The sequence below is a fragment of the Dermacentor silvarum genome, chromosome 10 (genome assembly GCF_013339745.2).
Source record: "Dermacentor silvarum isolate Dsil-2018 chromosome 10, BIME_Dsil_1.4, whole genome shotgun sequence".
Taxonomy (NCBI): domain Eukaryota; kingdom Metazoa; phylum Arthropoda; class Arachnida; order Ixodida; family Ixodidae; genus Dermacentor; species Dermacentor silvarum.
The window spans coordinates 148,233,711-148,239,956 of NC_051163.1; the positions used below are offsets into that span (position 1 = coordinate 148,233,711).

The window sequence follows — 6,246 nt, forward strand, 5'->3', positions numbered from 1 at the left end:
CCCTCATCATGAGAAGGAAATTTACAGAATAAAGTTGCGTTGGGCTGCATACGGCAGGCATTACCAAATCCTGACTGGGAGCTAACCACTGTCGTTTAAAAGAAAAGTGTACAATCATTGCATTCCACCGGTGCTAACATATGGGGCAGAAACTTGGAGGTTCACAAAGAAGCTCGAGAACAAGTTAAGGACCACACAAAGAGCAATGGAACGAAAAATGCTAGGCCTAACGTTAAGAGACAGGAAGAGAGCGGTGAGGACCAGAGAGCAAACTGGGATGGCCGATTTTCTAGTTGACATTAAGAGGAAAACATGGAGCTGGGCAGGTCATGTAATGTGTAGGATGGATAACCGGTGGACCATTAAAGTTACAGAATGGATACCGAGAGAAGGGAAACGCAGTCGAGGACGGCAGAAAACTAGGTGGGGAGATGAAATTAGGAAATTTGCACGCTCAAGTTGGAATCAGCTAGCGCAAGACAGGGGTAATCGGAGATCGCAGGAAGAGGCCTTCGTCCTGCAGTGGACATAAATATAGGCTGATGATGATGATGATGATGATGATAAAGTGATGATGAAATAAATAAAAGAACTGCTCCTGCAAATGTCTGCAGCGCGATCACATACCGTACCAATAAACTTAGGGATTCTGGTCGCCGTCATGTGAAGTATATATTATTTAGCTTTGTTTTTTTTCCGTAATTAGTATCGAAATAAAGACGTTTAGTCGCTTTGTAATATGGTGGTTGTGGCGATGATGGTGGTGGTGATGTTGCTACAGGCGGGGTTAACCTGACAGACCTTGGCGGCAGTTACTCCACCGGAGCATTTCTTTCCGCGCCCCCATGTGTCCATCAGTCCAGGTCTCGCAGAAATGCGCGAAGACCACGGGACACTTCCACTGCCATTCTTTTGACACCTGTGCAGTGAACGAGCGAGCGTGGTTGCGCTTGTCGGCGCTGTAGCAGACGCCCGGAAATGGAAGCTGTCGACTAGGAGTGCGTAGTGATTTGCCGTAAGAATCTAGCCTCAACTGCAGATGCATGATGTGCGATCATGCTATCAGTTGATCGCGCTTCTTTCATTTCTTGTCGTTTAATACGAGCTTTGCTTCCTCCTCACTCTCATAGGATGCCGTAAGTTAAATGCGCTGCCTCTTCGGTTAAACCATTATCTTAGCGTTAGAACTTTTTGAATAAGGAATTGCGTACGAACAGTGCAGCTTCATTAATTCCGCCCCAGATTCCTTATATAAACCCCTGCTCCTTCAGTTGATTAAGAACGCTGATCCTACGGTATTGAAGGCACATCGCCCAGTGAGCACTGGAGGACGATCTGCTGAATCACGGAGACTATCAGTCACCTTTAAGAATCGTGGTCGGTGACCACCATAAAACGGGCCCATAAAATTTCATCAATGCTTCTGTACGAGAAAAACAAGCGTCATGTATTCCTTCTGCGTGACAGCGTCGCCTCACGGGAACTTGTACGGCATGAACTTTAAGAAAGAATAGGCGTCAGAGAGAACCATGCGTCAAACGCCAAAGTCCATTTAAATGTCACACTTTTTTACATGCCAGCCAATAAACAATGTCGGTAAAGCTATGCTAAAAAACAGCAAATGCAAAATTCTCTTACACGCTAATGCCCATTCCAAGGCGCCCAGTAACTCAGTCTTCGGTGAGTCGCACCTCAGGGAATCCTTGGTGACTGAAGTCTAAAGTTGACAATTCTTGTCTCTGAAGCTGTCCGAAGTTTCCCAAACTCTCGTATATTTGAGTGCGAAGCTGGTCAAATTTTCTCCGTGCTGTGCAGAGACAGGCGTAACGTTCATCACACGTGTACACAAATATGGCAATGCCGAAAAGACTATCTGGTGCTTAAGTATTTGCCAAAGCATGAACGTAAGGGATGAGTTCGAAAATAAGCTGTACGGGCACATTCAATGACATCATAAATTACCCGCGGTGGTCGCTTAGCGGCTATCGTGTTGCGCTGCTAATAACGAGGTCATGGAATCAAATCCCGGCCGCGGCGGCTGCATTTCGACAGGGGCGAAATGCAAGAACGCCCGTGTTCCACGCATGGGGGACATGTTAAAGATCCTCGTTAAAGGACCTCAAGGGCTAGCAGAAGGAAGGGAAAGAGGTAGAAATTAAGCTAGCCAGCGTAGAAAGCTGAAAGCCACCATTCCGCAAAGCAATGGTGAACGCTTCGATGCGAGTGCACCGCGAACGGCGCTGCCTCCGAAGCGAGAACAGCTAAGGACGCCGAAACCACCAGGATGGAAAGCAGTGGCGGACACGTCAATGATGGTCACGAAGGCGCTACCACTGACGTGCAGGCGCGGAAAAAGACAACAAATTAAAGAGCAAGAATAAGACAGGAGGGGAGGGCATCGAGGCCTCAGGAGCAGCTTTCGCCAGTGGAGAGGAGGAGGAAAAGCGTCCAGTTGTCTTTGTTGGGGATTCCAACATGCGTAAAGTAGAACTGGCAATAATAGAGGGGGTAGGTGCAGACGAAAGAGTACAGGTTAGCGCACTTCCCGGGAAACCGATTACGGAAGTGACAGCGAAAGCCAAGCAACAGATGCGGGACAGGGTGGAGGAGAGGCACCTAATGGTTATGTGATTGACGTACTGCAAGGACGGGGGGTAGGGATCGCGAAGAAAATAGCCACAATGGTTTACTGGCCTGCGGAATGTTTCAAGGAAACTTCAAATCGCAGTGTGCACGGTGCCAGAGGTTGAAAGGCAAGGCTATGCAATTAAAGGGCAATGCTTGCAGTAAACGGGGAAATTTGTACACTAGGTAACGCGATGAATGTTACGCTTATTGACACCACCCGAGAGGTGCACCGAGCAGGCCGCGAAGGCGCTTTTGTATGATGGGATACTTTAGCGATAGTGTAGCAACACCGGTTGGACGTCGATTCGCGGCACGGGCAGTAGCATTTTAGGCGGGCCTCAGACAATCAAGAAGGAATATTAAGTATTGGATGTAGTGGCACACCCGCATAGAGCAGGAATAGATCAGAAAGAGTAAATAATAGGAGCACAAACAATAAATATAGAGATCACAACATTTGTTACATAAGCATGCAGGGTGGTCGCAAGCAAGAAAAGTAGTTGGAAATGCAAACGCAGCTGGATGGCGGAGCTATTAGCGTGTATGCCTTGACCCAAACGCACTTACGAGCTTTGGAGCAGCCGCCTGCTATCGACAATTTCGTATGTGAAGGGTGCAACAGAATGACTGGGTCATGGAAAGGCGGAGTCGTATGCATGCTAATTAGGTGAGGTATGAAGTGGCAAAGGGCAAAAAAGACATGTAAGGAGCAGTTATGGATTAGCGGAACATGAGAAGGCATGAAGACCAGCCTTGGAGTAGCTTACCTATGGACAGGTAGTGATAGCAAATATATAAAAGTCACTAGGCGTCCCTTATGCTACAACTAAGACGACTTGAAGGCGAAAGCCCGAGCGCCGCTAACTCAGTGACACGATGGCCACGTTTTTATTTTGCTGAGGCATCATCACTTGGACCCTCAAATCTCACATGTTTTTGCAAGTCACTCCACACTCCATAACCACATTCATCATCATCATCAGCCTATACTTATGTCCACTGCAGGACGAAGGCCTCTCCCTGCGATCTCCAATTACCCCTGTCTTGCGCTAGCGTATTCCAACTTGCGCCTGCGAATTTCCTAACCTCATCATCCCACCGGACTTTCTGGCGTCCTCGCAGTCGAGGATAACCACATTATTCACTCTTAATTCCCACTTGATTCACTCTTGATTCACCCTATCACTGCTTGGTTCACCTTCATTCACTCTATCATCTTGGTTTTACTTCCATCTCACTTCGTTTGCTCTATTACTCCAAATTCTCCGTTTTTATCACTCTTGATTCACCCTATCACCACTAGATTCACCTTCACTCACTCTTAATTCACTCTCATTTACTCTTTATTACCTTAGCTCACTCTATCTCATCATTACCTTTCGTTTGATTCCTATTATCCTGCTAAAACACATTATTCCACCTTCACTTCACTTTTAATTCACCTCATTCCCCTCTCTGTATATTCATTGTCACTTCAGTTCACTCGCTTAATCATTCTTCCACCCTTTATCCCGGTTTTGTGCGCATTATCGCTTCTTATCTTAAGAGGAACATCTCGTGTCGACGACGTGGTTTTTAAACGGCCTTGAAACGGAGACCACACCATGAGACATATAAGGCTTTTGCCTTAATAAGGAATTGATTGGTTGATTGCATTACAAGGGATATTAATGAGTTCAAGAAATCAGACCAGTTGATATTAGTAGGAGATATGAATGTGCACAGTAGGATTTAGAAGGATATACTGATTACAACGGTTCTCTGGTGCTGGATCTGTGTGACGAACAGAACCTTATAGTAGTTAACATGGAGAATAACTGTCATGGACAGGTAACGTGGCAATGCCAAAGCAGGCAGTCATGTATCGACTACACCTTAGTCTCAGTAATGGTCTATCAACAACCACAACAAATTATAACAGACGAACATGGAAAAACTTGCCTGGGTAACGATCATATAGGTTTAACATTAGAGTTTGGGAGAGATACTAACGCAATACATGAACCATTGGCATCATAATTTCTAATCTTTTCCTATTTTCATGCGTCATAAGACGTTCCTAGTTGGTTTCAGCGATGTCCTCGGTCACCTAAACAAGGCACTTTGTTTATATTAGGCGAAAATCAAAAACGCGTTATGGGCAATATGGAGCTACTCTTCTACATCACGGGTATAATTATGCCATTTACAGTAAATTACACATGCAAGCGATCAGGAGCTTTATGAATGTGTTTTACGAACAATCAGAATTTATCTCGCTTCCCTGGAAGAACTTAAAGGGTAACTGAGACTTCCACCCAAATGTAGCAATTTGCTACAATGGAAACCCAACCGGGTTCCTCGAAAGAAAGCCTCGCAGTTGGAGAAAAATTCGGCCTGGTCCGGGACTCGAACCCGGGAACACCGCCTTTCCGGGGCAGCCGCTCTACCATCTGAGCTAACCAGGCGACTAGCAGATGGCAGGGCGAAGTCGAATTTGTCGACAACTCGAAGCAAAGGCAAGTGTATGACGTAATAGTTCAGCGGAAATCCGCTAGGTGGAGATAAGTAATTAAAGGGTAACTGAGACTTCCACCCAAATGTAGCAATTTGCTACAATGGAAACCCAACCGGGTTCCTCGAAAGAAAGCCTCGCAGTTGAAGAAAAATTCGGCCTGGTCCGGGACTCGAACCCGGGACCACCGCCTTTCCGGGGCAGCCGCTCTACCATCTGAGCTAACCAGGCGGCTAGTCCCGGACCAGGCCGAATTTTTCTTCAACTGCGAGGCTTTCTTTCGAGGAACCCGGTTGGGTTTACATTGTAGCAAATTGCTACATTTGGGTAGAAGTCTCAGTTACCCTTTAATTACTTATCTCCACCTAGCGGATTTCCGCTGAACTATTACGTCATACCCTGGAAGAACTGTGCACTCAACAGATATCACATCTCGCGAAAATTGGGTGGGGTGGGGGAGGGGAGGGAGGGAAGACATCATGGTAAATGTTCTGGCGAAGAAACGTGTGCGTTGATGAATTACTGGCTTTTTGCAATTTCCCAAAAAGAAGTGCGCCAAAGCATTACATGCGATCAAGGTTCCAAACGGAACAGTCATATACAGACAAAATTTTAAAGTGTGGGATATAATGACAGGAAACTGAAACTTGTATTGCAACTGCTCGAAACAGCTTTGCTAGAAATTGGGTGGTAGTTATTCAAGGTCAGACACATCTTGTGTCTTCCTTTCTTGTGAATATTGTCATTTACGTTGATTGTACTTCCTTGTGTAAAACTTCGACAATACTACTACGTTAACCAGTGATAATAAATTTGTGCTGTATACATAAACACCAAGTACAATTCTTCCTTGAAACAAAACTGTTTCTCGCAAATATGCATTTTTTATGTGCGTTGTAACTGCTACTGGGCGCGATCAGGGACCCCTGTCAGGCACTCATTGCCTTTTGTCCCTGCATCATCTTAAAATTATACATAGTTTCAAGAAGTAAATGCAAATGCGGATAACTCTTCGGGAAGCCATGGTTCACCATGTGTGATTGGTAAATATAGCTCTAGGTATATTCAATATAAAAATACCGCACAGGCTGGAGTAGTAATCTCAAATATATATATATAGATAT

The 6,246-nt window shown here is 45.5% G+C and overlaps 1 non-coding gene across 1 annotated transcript; it reads right to left on the reverse strand.

Annotated features, from left to right (window-relative positions):
* Positions 1-5,279: 5,279 nt before the first annotated feature.
* Positions 5,280-5,353, reverse strand: Trnas-gga (transfer RNA serine (anticodon GGA)). The gene has a single exon. It is a non-coding gene; the product is annotated as a tRNA-Ser (tRNA).
* Between the last annotated feature and the right edge of the window lie 893 nt (positions 5,354-6,246).